At 40.9% G+C, this 18,233-nt stretch overlaps 1 protein-coding gene across 5 annotated transcripts in view; it reads left to right on the forward strand.

The window, feature by feature from the left end:
* The window catches only part of TBXAS1 (thromboxane A synthase 1), a 251,881-nt gene that overhangs the window by 52,638 nt on the left and 181,010 nt on the right, over positions 1-18,233 (forward strand). The window contains exon 1 of one of the 5 annotated variants that reach the window (XM_027660862.1): positions 4,395-4,399. The exons of the other annotated variants lie outside the window; for them this stretch is intronic. The gene's annotated coding sequence lies outside the window, so the exon portion shown is untranslated. Of the gene's footprint in view, positions 1-4,394; positions 4,400-18,233 lie in introns of those variants that run through there. 5 annotated transcript variants of the gene reach the window in all.

Consider the following 18,233-nt stretch of genomic DNA (forward strand, 5'->3'; position numbering starts at 1 on the left):
TGCTATAAAATCCTATTAAGAAACATCATACTCGAACTCCAGCTTCTGGTTTTAGTAGAGTTTTCCAGGTCTTTCCTAAGATTGTGTTCCTGTTAATATATTAGTAACAAAGATACACATTTGGAATCTCATGTAGTTTGAGAAGCCTTGAAGGTATTTTCCACTGGATAAGGTATGTTTTTGAGAATATAATTTGTTTACTACAGGTTATCAGATCACATCCCTTATAATTTTCTCAGAAAAACAATCGTTTTCTTAGAATAAAATGGCATTGAAAAAAACAACAAACATTCAAGTGTTTCCTAATATAGTGCCCTTTAGCCTATCTGTCAACGTTTTATTTTTCCCTTGTAATATCTATTTGCATAGTGCCTAAGTGCTGAAGTGCCTTCTCCTAGTGTTATGTTTTGCATGAAATGTAACTCAGAAAAAGTGCAGTACACCTTCTGTAAAGGCTTCATATAAGACTTAAGTGCCGCTTAGAGTTTAATGTAAGCCCTGTTTTGACGGGCTGAAGTAGGATACCTGCTGACTCTTTGCACAGTGATTAATTTCACCTCTACAGTTGGAGTCGCAATTGATATTAATAAAGGGATGGCTTACAGAGAAAGCAGGCAGCATGAAGACAAGTGTGGAGGCTCTGCCTTCAATTGGAAACAGTAATAAGTGTGGTGTGCTAAATTTGACATGGCTTTTTTATAGCTTGTGAAATACAGGAATAGGTAGGCCTGTCAAAAAATAAATGAAGGCATGTTTTCTGCCTTCCACTGCTTCGAGTGCAGCCCAGCAATAAACAGCAGTAAGCAAGCCAAAGGTAGGGATGAGAAAGAGTGTCAGGGTAATTCTGGGAAGAGGGTTCCTGAGACACTGAGCTCAATCCCCAGCAACTGCAGGCACCTAAGCCTTTTCATAAACTCATAAAGAGTTTATGAGCTCTATCTTATGAGGTGATTTTGGCTCCTCTATGCAAATAACCTCAGTAACACATGTCCGTGTCTTGATGCCTCAAACCTCATTAATTTGAGGCAATTTATTTAGGAGACCAGTGAGAGATGTGGTTAGGAAAGAGGTAAAAGGGCCAAAATATTCTGTGTAGTGGATGGATTTTGGGAAAACTTTTGCAGAGGTGTAGGTTTCTTTGTCATCTATAGAAACAGGAAAAAAAAAGATGGGAAGACTGATGCCTTTAGTAGGACAGGAAGGAGAGAAGACACAAAAAGAAAGTGAAAGATTTTTTTTAGTCCATAAAAACAAAGATGAGAAGACTTAAATTTTTAATTCTGTTTGCAGAATATAAATACTGTGTTGAAGGGGAGAGTTTTTTTTAATTCTCTGATTGTTAGCTGGAAATTCAGGGATAGTCTTCTGAAAGCTGAGCACTGAGCAGAAGCAAGCGCTGCAGAGCAGTTGTGTGACACGGTGACAGCCAGCAGATGCAGAAAGCAAGCATCTGCTGTACTGCCCCTCACTCATGGGCCAGCTTCATGCCTGAAGAACAGGCCAGGGTCTGTGTGGTATGTAGTTAAGACTTCGAAATGTCGTTGGCAATGGGGATGGGAACATATCTGAGTCCTCTATGTCACCTCCATAGAGTGCTCTCTATGGTACCAAAGTGCACCCCAAGGGATGTGCAAGATAATCCATAAGAGTGCAGGAAGAAAATACTGTAATTAAAAAAGAAAGAAGAATCAGTACATCTTTATCTCATCCTTTCTTAATTTCTATTTTTGTATATGCTTTATAATGTACATAATTTATTAGTACAGTACTACATGTATATAGTTTATAAATAAATACATATCCATACCTTGGGGGGATGTGATCAGAAGTGTTCTACTGAGGAACAGGAAATGTAACAAATGAATTGATAAGATACAGTATGACAAATTGGACAATGCATTTTTTAATGCAGATCTACTGTGTGCTGTGGACATTGCTTCTCTGAAAGTCTTATGTAAGGATGTTCATCCATCAAAGAAGGGCAGAACTAAAAGGGCTTCTCCAGGTTGTTTTGGGATATGGCCGAGGACAGCAGTGAAGCTGGAGTGTTGGCATTGTCCATTTCTACATCTGAGTAAAGCATTTACAAAGGAGGGGGTGTTTGGGAACAAGACTGGTGTTGTCACTGTAAATTTAAGAAGTGGGTTAGATCACTTGCCCAAACTACTGATATTCTTCACCCTCAGTCACCCTAGTGCCTCTATAGCAAGGCCAAAATCCTTAAATTGTCTTTATGGTGCTCAAGCCTTATTGCTGCTTTCCAGAAGTCAGATTTTGTCAGCCCTGCTAATGCTCTGCAATGCTTTTTTATACTAGCAGTACAGCCAATTAACACAACCATATCAAATCAGATTACTTGCAGAGTGGGTCTGATCCAAACCCCACTGAGGTCAGCTGGGGAACTCCCACAGTCTTCGGCACGTTTGATATAAGGCCCAGGATAAGGAGCTTGTTGAAATAGGGTGGTTGAATGAGTCCCTAGCTCTTTTCAATAAATGTGATTGAGCTGTGCTAACAATTTTCTCCAACTGGAGGGAAACAGATAACAGCGTGTTTGCATACGCGCCTGTGCCGCCCTCCTTTCTCTCCCCCTCCTCCCTGCGTGCACATGTGTTTAGCACAGAGGCAGACGCGTGGTTGTGTCAACTAACTGACATGAAGCAACACATCCCTGATAAAACTGGGACTCTGTTTGATGTAGTTGCAGTCAAATGTGCTTGATTTGAATAAGAGACTTTTTAAAAATCTATTTTTATGCAGATTTTAAAGCCTGTAAGGTAATGAGTCAATAAGACAGCTATTAACACTTCAATCTTTCTGATATCTGGAATAAGAGAAAGAGATGGATAAGATCTAGCTGTTGTAGATTTAGCCAGCCTTTTCATGCTTGGGTTAAGTTAATCCTGGTTTATATGCTGAGTTTTGTGTTTCAGTAGTTCCAGATTTTTGCAAATGTGAGGTTCAGATACATGAAAGACTGTTTAGGTGTGTTGAGATGTGCACACTTGTGTTTTTCGACTGCATCCTTCCTCCATTTCCGCATTTATTTCTCTGATAATGTTTGTTTTTTGAAGTAATCACACAGTAACTTTCACTGACCTTAAAAATCACGTGATAGGACTGCCGCTCATGACTGTCCTCGTGTTTTCTCTGTATTGATCACAGCAGGCTTAAATAATGAGCTTCAATTTCTATCTTTCGTGCAGGCCATGGAAGCACTGTGTCCAATTATTTGAAAGAAAAAAAACAGAGAAAACACTTGATTATATATTTTAGAAAGGAATTTTCTGTTTTCATGTAGGGTTCCAGGATAAATGACATATACAGTGAATCTTTTGTTTATTTTGCTTGCCCTTTCAGGGTTTGATCTTAGTTAGCTTAGTCTGAGAGTTGCCTGTGTACAAACACAGGATGCTATTGAATGTATAAAGTGTGCCTAACATTCACATATTTATGAATACTACATGTTCAGACTCACTAATTATACATGACAGTGCAGATAATTAGGGGTTCGCGAAGGCACGCACTTGGTAAAATGGTACAGACAGTTGTGTGTCTTGGCTGTGTGAAAATTGTCTCTACGCTTCAAATTACAGCTTTCGAGGACTAAAGAAATTTTATACACAGAACAGGTAGGGCAAACCCAGCAGGCCACTTGTTGCCTTGCAAGACACATAGCAGACATGCAGCCCTGCTTCCTGCTGACTCAGTGTTTCTCGGGGTTGATCTGCAGCTCTGCGTGTTTGTGAGATGGGGCACCCTGTTCACTGTGCTCTCTCAAAGCCCTGTCCCCCTTTCTAGGATGCACACAAATCCCTCATTGTTCATCTCATGCTTCCTCTCTTCTATTTTTCCTTCCTTCTATACACTGTTATTTCTTCCTTGTGTTACAAGTGCAGCAGCCAGCAGTTTCAGCTCAGTATTTCTGCCATCGTAACTCTTCTGACCAGTGTGGTCATAACTTATTTCCTCTGCTATCTTCAGATACCTGTATTAGGACACTTAAACATACCTAATGCGATGAGTCTTTTTTTTAATTTAAAAAAGGTTGTGAGCCTGCAACTTCCCTTTGTTTCTGAAGAATTTCTGTCCAATGTCTGGTTAAGAGAGAGCCCCTTTATTTGGGTGGCTGAGTATTGATTTAGGAGGTTTGTCTTTTAACACCCAAGTTTGAAAAACGTGGCTGCAGGCAGTGATGCAAACTGTATAATCTTTCTCCCTTATAATGAGAGAAACACTGAAATACGTTTCTAATAAGTGGGGATAATGTGGTGTGGAATATTCAGCCTCTGGGTTATTTTTTTTTTTTTTTAATTAAATGCAGGAAAGTTTGTTTTGGTTAAGATCTTAGTAAGCTGAGAGTTGTGGAGTACCATTTGTGTGCAGGACTGCTGTTTTGGTGCCTGAACAGAAAGAAGACTACATCCAATTCACTGGCAAAGTGGATAAGCTGGAGCAGCTAACATGGATTCTGTAATTACTGCATGCTCAGGGTTCCTCGGCTGCCTCAGCTGCCATACCATGTTTTGTAAGCACTGAATTATCTTTAAAACCAAACAAAAGCTGCCACATGCTTGCAGCATTTGAGAGACACAACCTATTTTATCACCAGCCACGACTTGCTAATGGAACAATAGGAACCATGGTAGCCTCGGATGACTGGTCTGAGGATGTTTCATAAGGGGCTCTGAGTCATCTCCCATCTATTTGTTGCAGTGTTTCACCAACCAGGTGCAGGCAAGTCTCAGACGCCCTTTGACCAACATGCCAGCAGCTGTAACTGTAAAAACCCCTTTGTTTGAGCTCAGACACAAGCACTTCAGATAAGCCAGTACCCAAATTTTATCCCACTGCCATATACTGCCATCAGACTCTTCCTTTTTTCCTTCTCAAATGATGGTTTCTAACATCACAGGTCAGTCTTTTACTGCTTTACTCCATAGCAAGGAAAGCTATGTTAGGGTGGTTGCATTTGAAAGCCTGTGCCAGTGGTCAAGCAACAGGAGACAAGTTGCACACCTGCAAAAAAGGGCTGTGCTCTGCTGTAAAATACAACCCTGTTCCAATAGACTTGTTTCAGAATCAAAAAAGGAACTGTTCTTCTGGCTTTGATCTGTCAGGAGAGAAGAGTAATAACTCAAGTTTAATTTCTAGGAGGTTTAAGTCCACAGGTGTCCTAGTCACAGTAATAAGTCTCAGGTGCAATATTTGCTGCTAATGGAATAATTAATCCTGCTTGCTGGTATCTCATAGTGGCAAACCAGTGCAGGCATGGCTGCTGAAGGGTATGTGGTCTCTTCTGGATGCTCACTTTTTGGAGGTGAGAATATGCCTTACATATTACAAGCAGGTTAGAAAAATGAGCTGTTTCTCAGTTTATATTGGACGTGAAACTTTGTTAGAGGTTCATTATATCAGTATGGCTTTTAGAAAGTGCTCTAACGTATTGGAAGTGTGTTTGGGTGTGCTGACTTTGAAATTGTAGGTTTTTGCTACTTTTTTCCTCCTTCCTTAAAAGATGCTTTAGGTTACTGGCAGTTACTGTAAGTTGGAAATGAAGCTTTACAGCTGTTCATACAACCACACATGCTCATCCCCCTGTACCTCTAGAGGGTTGCACAGAGTCCTCTAATGATGTTGTGCTGTAGTTGTAAGCTTCAACCTGGTGACTGCATTGTGGTCTAGCATCTCTGTGACTATGCCCTTTAATAATAAATATTCCCCTGTGCACATGAAGAAGTTTCGTTTGTTGTTTTCCTCCTTTCCTTCAAAGACTCACTATTCTCAGTAGTTTTGGGGTTTTTTTGTTTGTTTGGGGGTTTATTTTTTTGTTTGTTTTAATTTGATTTTTTTAAAGTGAAATATTTGTGGAATAATTGGTTTCCCAAATAAGTTTTATTTGGTATGAGGAATGACTTTATTTGGTATGACTTGTCTTTCCTCCCAGAGGCTTTTGTGTTGTCTTTAGATAGAAGGCTACATGACCTAAAATATGTTTAATGAAACTGTGTGGTGGGATAAGGTAATAAATTAAAGACCAAATGCTAGATTCTAATAAACCTTTCAATACAGAAAAGCCTAAACATGTATGGAACTGCTTGGCTAATTGTTAGCTGGCTTGGTATCTTTGCATAGGCTTTCATCAAAGAGGCAAAGTATTCGGCTTTGCAGATAAGCTGTGGGCAATTTCTAGCCAAAGCCTTTTTGTTGCTGTCTCTAGCTGTGTGACTGTATGGGTGTGGAAGTGGCCACTGCCATGACTTTGTCACCGATTTGTATTGGTAGCACAAATCCCTCCCTGATGGAAGAGTAGGAAAATAGTCCCTCTTCCATCAATAGCAAACAACAATTAGAGCAATAGTTAATCACTTGTTTATTTTTAGATCAGAATGAACCATGCTTCCATCTAGTTTGACTTCCTGTTTTTTCAGGCTCTATATTTTCCTTTAGACTTTGTAGGGGGAAGTGCTGTGTGGTGTGAGGTTTTGTTTGGTTGTCTTTTTTTTTTTTCCCTTTTTTTTTTTTTTTTTTTTTGGAAGAAAGAAAGGGGAGTATTCTAGAAGCTGAAATATGCAGTGAGTCCATTAGACTCCCTGGTAAACTGTTTTAATCTTTACGTGCCCTCCACCCAAGAAATGGTATCTGAATTCAGGGTTTCATTTCTGTAATGTCTGTACCCAGCTCTGTGAATGTTTTGGCTTTGTCCTGGAAGATAGGGAGCTGCTTGCTGTTAGACCTTGTTCCTAGGTAAGTATTTGTAGGCACTTCTCAACTTTCTGTTCAGTATACTGCACTGACACATAAAAGCTTGTTTTATTTTTAATTCCCAATCCTTAGATCTCTTTCAAAATGTCCTTTGAGCTCCATCCTAGTGGAGCTCCCATGTCTTTCCTGAGCAGTACTGTGTGCAGCAGTTGTGTGGTTGTTTTACCAATGCTCTACATGTTGTTTCCTCACTTCTGCCTGGTATCTCCTCTTTGTACCCCTGGGGATTAGGTTGGTGCACCAGCAATGCTGCCAGCTGTAATCGAAGCAGTGACTCAGGACATGACAAAGGAGCTGTACCTGAACCTGAAAGGAGATTGTAATGGTGTGGGGGTCAGTCTGTTCTCCAAGGAACAAGAGATAGGACAAGAGGAAATGGCCTCAGGTTGCACCAGGGTACGTTTAGGTTGGGCATTAGGAGCAATTTCTTCATTGGAAGGGCTGTCCAGCACTGGAACAGTCTACCCAGGGAAGGAGTAGAGTCACAATCCCTGGAGGCGTTTAAAAGATATAGATGTGGTGTAGGGACAGGGTTTGGTGGTGGACTTGGCAGTACTGGGTTTAATGGATGGACTCAATGATCTTGAAGGTCTTTTCCAACCAAAAAAATTCTATGGTTCCATGTCTGTGACTTTTCCAAGCAAAGCCTTCCATCCTGGATGTATGATCTGCATTTCTGCTTCCTGAATGTATCAATAGGCTGCCAGGTGAATTTAGTTCCCTGTTCAGTAGCTGCAGCTTGTCTTTTTTTGCTTTATGCTGTGCTACCCGTCTTCATGTCAGTGATTAACTTTGTCAGGAAAGAGTTTTAAAGCCACTGTGTCTGAGGGAAACAGTTCACACAGTGACTGAGCTGACCTCATCACTTGCAGCTATCAAAAGGAGAATTCCCCTCCCATCACCCACTTGCTGGTACTAACTCAGACACTCAGTTGTGCCTTTGGTGGACCTATCCAGGGAACCACTCAGGCACCCTTCCCTCTCCTTCTAGATGCAAAACCACCAGCATGATATGTTCATTTCTCCTGGGATAGTTTGCTAGTTTAGTTGCTGCATCAGCTTGATCAGGGACCAGATGAACACAGGGAAAGCAGCAAAAGGGAATATGTGGGAGGTGGGCGGAAGGGGAAGGGTGCAACTTTTTTCGGCAGTGGTCAGCTCAGTTCTCAGCTGCCTCCTGCATCCCTGCTCTAATAGATGACCTTCTGACTGGATTGTAGCCCTATAAATGCCACGGCCAGGATAGATTGGTCATAGTTCAGGTGAGCAGTGCCATTGCTAGTGCCATGTGATGCCCAGGAGCTATGAAACAGCTGCCAGGACAACAATCAAATCCCATGGCCATGCCCACAACTCTATGGCAACAGGATGCTACAGAGAGCCTATGGACACATTCCTTAGCACAGAAAATCTGGGACCAGATTTAAGTGGCTGTAGCTCGTGATTCCTTTTATTAGTGAATAAGAAGCTATCAAGAGTCCCATGGATCAATACCTCATGATTATCAGCCACATTTTGTGGCCAAGCATTGAACCAACTTTTAACTTGTCTAATTTGGTGTCTTTTTTGTTCTCTAAATAGTTCTCTCATTTTCCTGTGTAGTGTGATGTCTTTTAGGCATGTTATTATGTTATTCAGTGCTTCTATTGCATTGGACTGGCCCAAGCAGATACTATTGGGAGAGCTGTATTTATCAACTATACCCATATGCCTATCAAAACCAACCCTAACCCCACCCCAACCTAAAATGAAAATCTTTTTTGACAATACCGAAAGGCATAAATTGTATTTTTAGCCTCTCTTCAAATTTATTAGTGACATCCCAAAATGATAATTTCATTATTTTGTGTAAGGATGATGTCAGGTTTATTATTGCCTCTGTTTTTCTCTTGTCCCTTTACATTTTGGGATTATACTGGCAGTCCTTCAAATGCTTTGAGTTGTGCTATTGTTAAAAATCAGTGTTGTTAGTGCAGAGCATCTCAGCCATTTTTTAGGCGTGTTATGTGATGCTACTTAATTTTGAAAACGTTCAACTTCATCAGGATGCCGCCTTGTTTTTTCTTTGGTTAAAAGCTGTACATTTTCTACTATATAGGTGTAAGAAATTATTTTTGAAAATATTATTTGTCTCTGTTGCCTGTGGATGCAAAAGAGAAACCAATGAATTTTCTAAATGTCTTTGTATAGGCATCCACCTGATTCCTTCTTCACATATCTTCCTTGTTCCAAACAATTTCCTTGTTCTGCTTCCAAGAATCTTTAAGGTCTATCTTTTTTTTTTTTTTTCTGATTTTATCTTGAGGACAAGGAAATTGCCACAGCAGAAAGCCTTTACACCAACTTGCTGGTCCCTTGGCTAATGTGTAAACATGGGTGGACTCTGGCCTTTTACATGGATTGGAAATAAAAGGAGTTGAGAAGGGCTTGATTCTCCAGTGGGCAACCCAAACAATAAAGTAGAACAAAACTAACTGTAATTGGTGGGACCATGGCATGAAAAATCTTCAGCCTTGCATTTTAGGCTTTCTTTGAGCATTGTTCAGTAGGGGAGCTTCCCAAGGAGGAGGAAAACAGTCCTTTCTGGAGGGGTGTGGTGGGAATGCTGTATAGCAGAGTATCATCTTAACGCACCTCTCTCTGCTCCAGATGCATCTTCAAGCAATAGATTCATGTTAAAGACAGGCGTTTGGTGTGAAAAACCCATCAGTGGTGTATAGTAACCTTTACAGAAAATTAACAGTGTCCAAAACATGAATACCTAACCATTCTTTATTTTGTTCTGTGGAGAAATGAACAGATTCAGAGTGTGTATATGTATATACATGAATGTACATATATGGATATATAAATATATATATAACTATGTTTTCCTCAAGGGTTCAAAAGTATCTCAGCTTGAGTTAGCTATTCCTAGAGTAGTGTCAGATAAATAAGGTAAATAAAGCAGCTATTGTGCAGTGTGGGATGCCAGTATAGGAATGCACCACTTTATATGGGCCTTTACATTGCAACCAGTTTCCCTTACCACTTGGGGGAGGCATTAAAAGTAAAGCTTATCTTCAGAGCTCTGGTAGTGACCAGCGAGGGTAACCTTTTTCCAGGCTGCTATGTTTGGCACATGGTATATTATCTCTGTGCACTACTGCCCTTTACCTGGTTTGAGCAGATTTTGCTAATGCTTTCCTGAGTGTCTTTTTCATATTCCTCCAATCCAAAGTGTCCTATCCATTGTGGGTTTTTTTTAGCCATCATTGGATCTTCCAGTCTAGCCTCTCTTAAGACAGGCACTAAACTTAAACTATCCAGCAATAAGTAAAAGTATTTGTCTTCAGGCATCCAACTTCGTCTTATGGTTAGTTCCTTGGAGACAAACTGAAGCTGGAAATAATGATGCTGATCTGTAATGAGCCTTAAAAAAATTATCATTGTTTTAATTAGCACAAAAAAATACACAAATTCAACTGCAATAATATCTTCCTCATATGTGGCTCAAGGTGATGTTGAGATCCTATATTCCCTCTCCCTTCTCTGAGACTTTGTCTGGCTGAATGGGCCTTTCTTCTCCCTCAACAAACCTCTTTCTTCCTTCTAGGATTTCTGTCGTTTGTATGACATCTTGCTCTTACTCATTTCTGCTCTCAATCCCAATTCTGTTGTTATTCCTTTTATTTTTATCAACTTCCTAATATTTTTTAAAGCCTCTGTATATCATCATCTAATGCCTTTGTTCTGCCTTAGAAAAGATCACTAATCTGCACCCAGGCACTTGCAGAGATGGTGAAGAAAACTGACTTCTCTGGGCTTCAACTCTCCTCTTGGCCCTCTTTGAAGGTGAATCGTTCATGCTAATGACTTGCTGTTGTTACCTCCCTCTGGAATTTTAGTTCATTGTGGTGGTTAAAAAGTAATCGAATGACAGTGCGCAGACTTCCCTCCACTTTAGGGGACCTCGTGATGATGATTTATTTATCATTTTTGTTTCAGCAGGAGCTACGAACCCCTGTCAAAGATCAGGGCTCTGCTGTGCACATGAAGGGTGTGCTGTGTAATGGAAAGATGGTCGCTGTCTCAGTGAATTTGCAGTTGAGGCGATGAAGCGTTTTGCTTTCATGTGCCAGGAGCATTTGAGACTCTCTGACTGAAGGAGAAGAGGGTGAGCTGGGACAGGGGTGCAATAGCAGGTCCTTTGAGAAATGCTTTGAAGGGGGTCTTTAATGGATTCCTACGGTACATTACTCGTGCAGCAGTATGTCAGATGTTAAAAACCCAGGAGTCAAAGGAACAGGTGACAGTAATAGACTTTTCCGTTGTTAGCAGGGAGCAATGATTACAAATTGCATCCAGGAGCCTGCCAGATAAACAGTTTGAGAGAGAACATGACCAATACAAGAGCAAAGATGCTTTATTAAAATTAGTTCTTCCTGTCATGTGCACAACTGCTTCACGGAGCGGAGGTTGGTGGCTGTGTGGATTATGGAAGATCCAGACAAGCGGGCTGCAGAGTAAGCTGTCATGTGCTATGACACCGAGTAATGCAAATCAACTCTGTTCCAGGAAAGCCATTTCCATGTCAGCCTCTACATGAAAATTATCAGACTTGAACAAGGGTTTCTTTATGAAGTTAAGAGAATTATTCCTAAGGATTGGAATTTGTCTCTGTCATGGGGGAATGGCCAGAATGGACTTCAAAGTGCAGGCAAAAGATGAGATAATGTGAAACAAGTACTTTTTTTTCATAGCCAACAGCCCAGAGAGGAGCATGTCAGCTAAAAAAGTATATTTCTGTCTGAACAGTCCAACCTGCTGTTTTACAAGTAATGCATGGTGTTACTGCATTTTTCAGTGATTAAAGAAGGAAAATACCTCACAGTCCATTCTGCTCTGGGTTTGACACTTTGTGCATACCTAGTGTTGCTATTCCTGTGTGTAGTCGGTTGCTCAGTCTCCTTACGGCTTGAATGGGTGATTCAGAGCTCCAGGAAACCCCAATTGCCTTTGTTTTGCTTTTAATCTGGATGGCACTTGGGAGTAACACTTGAGCCTGCTTTTTTTAGGCAGTTTTTCAAGTTCAGAGAATCTCCTTGAAGTTTGCTTCCTGGGATGCTTTCATCCAGCCTGTTTGAAATTCTGCTTTTCCTTTGGCTTTGTTTGGCATCTATTCAACTATCTTCTGTTTTGTAGTAGGCATCAGCCTTTGTTAGTGGCCCATGATAGCTTGCTCAGGCTGGTGATGGTGGTTGACTGCTCAAGCACTGAAAGGTGATTGAAATAATTTCACTGCTCCTCCTGCCTCATGCCTGTGGTTGCTAAAGGGTATTCTATTAGTGCTGGGGTAGGAAATAAGTTATGCACGTTCCTTGCTCTATCTGCTGTGTCTCTTTTATCAGATGGACTCACATTATGAAAAGGACTGAATTACTCCTCTTTTCTATGGGCTCAACTCTTGTCAGTCCACAGGTACTCAGGAAGTCATGAATAAGATGCAATGGAAAAGAGGAAGCTGAGTTTATTCTCTGTATTGCCACAAGGCTTTGAACCCCTCTTCTGTACTTCCCCTCACTGTTCATGTGTGCAGGAGCCCTGAGGTTGGAAGGATTTTCTCTTCTTCCCTTTAGAAATTAATGATGTTTTTCCCTGGTGACTCCAGTGCTGTGCTTTGCTTTTCATGAAAGGAGCTCCAGACACCCTTTACTTTAAATCTAGTGGTATTAAATCATGCAGTGCAACAGAGCTCTGGACTTGCAGTGTTTAGATGCATGTATGGTAGCTTCTCTTGTTCAATTCTGAGGCTTTGCAGCCAGCACTGGTGCTATTTCGTGATGTAGCAGATTGTCATTTATTCCCCTAAGCATTTTCACTTCCAGAGGGTCTTTCTATGCTGCTTCATGTGCCTGGTTCAGCCACCTGCCAGGACATGGGATAGCTCCCCTAGAGGTGTTTGTGTGTCCTCTGTACACAAACGGTGTGAAAATGAAATTTATATGTGTGAAGTAATTTAATGGGTAATTGTTGATGTTATATGAGAAAATTAGAGAATAAGGGGAATGAAAATCTGAGCAAGACAAGAAAAATAAAGAGGCACCTTTTCTCCTCATGGCGTCAAAGTACTGCTAGGTTTCAAGTCATGGGGAGCAGGCAGTCTCTCCAGTATTAATTTCAAGTTTATCAGAGGCTGTCTGGTATGTACAGCCATGATAGCATCTCTCCTGTAATTAAGGGTCAGACAACGTTGTCATTGTCACACCCCTAGATTAGAACTTGCATAAAATAACTAGCTATGAGCTGAGATTTTATGGGCGCTCTCAGACCAAGAGCCAGCACTTCCTTTATTTTTAATCTGGTTTACTTAATTATAGGCGGGTCTGAGAGCACCACAAATTAAGGTTGTGTGATGCTCCCATTATACACCTCTATTTTAAATTACTTTATTCAAGTCTAAGTATCTAGGCTTGAAGTTTTCCAGGGCTGCTGTCTGCCTTAAGTGGAATTGTTGAAAAATTTCAGTTAAAATGAGCTCCATCATTTCTAACACAAATGCTAAAGAAAAATGTTTGGTTTATTTTGGGAATCTTTTTTTTTTTAAACTCTTTGGAAGTGGTGTTTTGATTTTTTTTTTTTTTTATATTAGCTTTGAAGCACGGGTTCAATATTTGGTGAGAGAAGGTGGGTTTTTTTGTCAGTGCATGAGCTTTTTGCCTTTCTCATGCAAATTTGGGCAAATCGTAAGTCTTTGAAAAATTGCAGTTACCACACGTTCACTGGAATCTCTTATGTTTGTATATAATTTTAAGCTAATATTTCTGATTCTGTCTTTGCTAAGCATATTCCCACCCTTTGTCTGTGCAGAGGGTTGACCAGGCAACAAGTCCCTGAGAGCAGTTCAGCTTGCTCCGATTACAGTGAATGAGAGAAGCATTTCTGTAATGGGATTGGACTGTGGTATGATAGCTTCTATGAGGCTTGGGCACAAGAACTGCAAGTTGGGAGTCTGTCTTACCTCTCCACCAGCCCTCTTCATCCACCACCTGTGTGCTGGGGAGGAGGGAAAAGCTGTGTACTGTGACTGTCAAAGTGATAAGGAAAGTGGGGAATTTTGCAAACAGTCTGGTAAGAGTGAGCTTGGGTGAGGAGAAACTGGGATAAATTGCTGCATGGAGGAGAGTGAAATGGCTGATACAAACCAGTGTGGGACTGTGTTGGGAAGGGATCGATTGGGAAGCTCATGATAGAGGGTAAGAGGGGCAGTTCAGTAAGCTCAGGTGTGAGAAGCAGAGGCTGGGGACAGGGCAGGTCCATGAATAAGGAAGAGCAGGGATGTGGCAATGCTGCCAGAGGAGCAGATGAGGGCTCACTGGTGAAGTGTCACCACCCAGCAAGAAGCCTAGAATTTTGGTTTAGGAACTCTTCAATTTTTCTGGGTTTTCTGTCTGAGGAAGCATTAGAGAGAGCAGGCTGGGCCTGACAGATCCCTTGCGTGAAAGACAACCCACTCTTTCTATCAGCTCCACCATTAGCTCACTTGGCAAAGGTCTCTGCCGTAGTCCTAGGGCCTTTTGATGACCTCTGGGAATGCAAAATGATGCAGTGTGATGTATTTTTAACAGGCTTTTAAAAAACCTGATAACTTGCACAGAAAATTACTTTGAGGACACATTATTGAGGTTGTGAAGTCAAGCCCACACAAGTTAGGAAATGCCAGAACAACGCTGTGCTGTGTACCATTAATTCAGGCTCTCTGAACACTGTGAAATGATCTCTGGTGCTCTGACCACATCTGTCTCTTGCTGATGGGATCTCTGCCATATTCAGAGCATATATGGATAATTTATGTTTACTTCCTTGTTGTTAACTTAATAAATAGAATTATTTCACATGCTGTGTAATCATGAGGTCTGAGCATTTATCCAGAACTGTCTCAAGGGAAGTGAATTGTCCCTGCAGTCTGTCACAGCTGCTCATTTGGGACTACAAGAGGGGAAGATGCCTGGAGGTTTGTTCCAGTAACTCTCTTTGTCCTTGCTTTGGTACCTACCACATGTATGTTGACAGGCTGGTCTCAAACAGGAGGGTAGGACTGTGTTTCCACCTTGCCTTCAGTGAAGGAAGAGATGTCTTAGGCTCAAAAGCACTGGGAGCTATTGAGCCTTCTGAAACAATTTTGTTTTTCCCAGGATGCAACTTCATGCAAACCTTATTGGCAGCTGGTTCTTAATAGTACTGAGTGGCTCTGCGTGCACTGTTGTTGTTGAGGAGTGTGGTAGAAGAGCTGAACTCTAAAACCAGTTCCCTGACAGCAACAGATATCAAGCAAGTTGTGTGATAGACTACAACTTCATGGATTAAAATGTGAAAGGCAGCTGAGGTAGGTATGCTCTAGTGGGAATGCAACATGGCTTTGCCTGCACAGAACATCACTTGATGTGTATGCTAGATAACATTTTGGGAGTTCACCCACTATAGCACTGCAATCCCTTTTTGACCCTAGGAAATAATGACCCCATGGCCTAGTGAGTACCTCCTTTATGTCAATGAAAAGAGTGAATGATCAGGCTCCCAAGCAGACTTTTCTCCCTCAATTTAAATATGAAACTGCATCCTGCATCCATACAATTATTCCCGGTACGTAGGAATGGTTGAGCTGCATACAGAGACTGGTGCCATGTTTTCTGCAAAGGGAGTTGCATCACTAGGATATGAACTCACGTAACAATTAGGAAGGCTAATTAAGTTGAAACTTCATGTCCTTTTAATTAAGCAATTAAGGTGTCCATCTGCAAAATTAAGATATGTAATTACTCGAGGAGGGAGGAAAAAGACTTCATGAAATTTTACTATGGTTTCTGAAACCTTGTTTCTGGCAATGCATCTGTTTTTGCAAACTTCAGTTCCTGGCTGAAGCAAGACCATCTATGGGCTTGAGGTGGTACCGTTTTCTTCTGTATACCTCATAATATCTGTTAGAATAAACAGGCACTTGAGAAAATTAGTCCTTAAGAAAGGTGTGGTGCTAGTGCTCCTAGGGAGTGAAAGGAAGGCATGGTCTGTGGTGTAAAGGCAGTGGAGTTGAGACATGAGAGCTGAGCTTAGCTATGAGCTCTGACCCAGGCTTCCTGCAGACATTGTGTATGGCCTCATGTATGCACCAGACCTCAGATCTGCTGTGGACAGTCCTCCTGGTGAGAAGACCACCCTTTTTGGTCACGTGGGATGGAGCTCCCACCTCCTTTCCCAAGGGTATGTGTTGCTATAAGGAGGCAACAGCCTCTGCTGCTGTTGACCTCCACTGTTCTATTTAAAGGTGTTGCGCCAGCAAAGAGGGGCTGAAGCTGGATTTATGACTCTTGTTCATTTCCTCTTTATTTGGAAAAGTCACCGCCCAGTGTGAAGAGGTTGCACTCTGAGAGAGGTGATGAAATATTGTCATTGACCTGCTGTACAGACCATCTGTCTCTCCCAGAGCTACTCTGGAAGATGGTGAAGTGTGCTGCTTTTTCTGTATGGGTTTTTTAATTTAATTGGCCTTGAATCACTGCTAATTTTTTAAAACTTATGTCAAAGCCACCCCCAAAACTTTAAATACACTGTGACGACCTGAAGCCTTATTGCAACCAGTCCTTTGAGACTATCGGTTCTCTTAAGATAAGAGACACTAAAGAAATTGCTCAGCAGACCAGAACAGTATGGATTAAAAGATGATTGCTAACAGATAGATGAGGTATAAATTTAATACTGGGCATATAATTCGGCCTTTCCTGCACATTATTCCTGATGTATTAGCAAATATTTCAGTGAAATAGTATCCTATGATCATTTAAGGTTTGCAGCTGGAAAACATCTGCCCCAGTGGAGGCAGATGGTGCAAGAGTGTGCAATGTCTTCTGTTTTCTTGTGCAATTATATCGAAAGGCACTGTGAGTGTATGCAAGTGATTAAGGAGAACAAGTGTTACATGGAAGTGCTCATTATCTCTGAAACTGTTGTTATAGACCTACAAATTCATAGTTAAAAAGGTGTAGATTTGTTGAGCTTGAAAATTAAATTGCAGTACTCAAATATCCCTATCCCAAACTGACTAAAGTGTGTCTTGAATATTACCTTTAAGAATGAACTGAAATTATACTTGTGGATATGCTGTATCTCTTTTTGGAGTTATAGTAATAATTCCGTGCTCTGAGCTTGATATTCTACACAACCAAGTGTATTTTCGTTCAGCAAAATGCTCTGTTTCCACCAGGGGTACTGCTAGGTAACAGTAAAGGGTAATTGGGTAACCTGTGTTGACCAAGGAAAAGGGATTTACTTTCTCCATTTTACTCTCCTCTGTTTTGTGAGAGTGTACTTCAGGACCTAGCTGTCTTTTGGGGATGGACAGCTGATTTAATTTGTGGCTTGCTCTGTTTATCTTTCCATGAGTATTCTTTTCAGAGGTAATAACCAGAGGTGGCTGTATCCTTCTGGGGTGGTATCCACTTTGGCTGCAATACTCACCCACTTGCAAGACCTGGGTTCTGTGTGTTCCTCTGTCAGAATGGGACCAGATAATGATTTTCTATCTTGGATGATATCCTGAGCATGAGACAAGAGGAAAGACTTGTGTGATGGTAGCTCTCCAGTGACCCTGCTGCAGTATTCATAATGCAAAATTTCCCAGAGAGAGTTGAGAACAGAAAGTCTAACTCTGTAGCCAGCTTGGGGATGATATCAGTGTTTTGGTTAGACTGCTCCCAGGAATGCTTGTATATTTTTTTCATGAGCCATCATTGTAATGCTGGGGAGGCTACCATTATTTTGTATATTATCACTACTTTGTGAGCAAAATGCATCCCAGTGTTAACTGGAATCTGGTATGGGTATATGTAAATAGAGACAAAGAGGTAAAAATACATTGTGATTATTTCTTGTTTGGCAGGCATTATCTCAGCAAAATACTTTGTTTTCCCACTCAGCCTTGCAAAATAATGTACCTCCCAACCCTGAGATTAAATAACATCACTTTTTTTATTTCAGTGTCCTAGTTTATAGTTTTCAGATATTATTAGGTTGTGCATTGCTTACATGTAGAAGGAATGACACACTTTTTCTATTGAGAGAAATTTGGGGTAATTTCAATAGTAAGTTGAACTCTATGATGCAGAATTGGAAGCTCCGTAATGTTATCTGCTACTTTTCCTTGCAGTACTGATCAGTACTGACCTGGCTGGGCAGATGGCTAGTTTGGTTGATTATATATCCATCACAATTTATATTAATTATCTGTTTCTCCTTATTTTTTTGCATGGTGTTTTGTGGAGAGAAGTTAGTATTTCAGAGAACTTATATCTGCCATGCTGGTGTACAGGAATGTGTTTGGCATGTTAACTTTCTTTTAACAGTTGTGTTAAATATATACAGAGAGCATCTAACTCTGAGAGGCCATCTGAACATCTTCAAAGGGTTATTGAATTGTTCATCGATCTACTTCATTA

Source organism: Corapipo altera, unplaced genomic scaffold (assembly GCF_003945725.1).
Source record: "Corapipo altera isolate COAL_440 unplaced genomic scaffold, ASM394572v1 1, whole genome shotgun sequence".
In the NCBI taxonomy this organism is placed as follows: Eukaryota; Metazoa; Chordata; class Aves; order Passeriformes; family Pipridae; genus Corapipo; species Corapipo altera.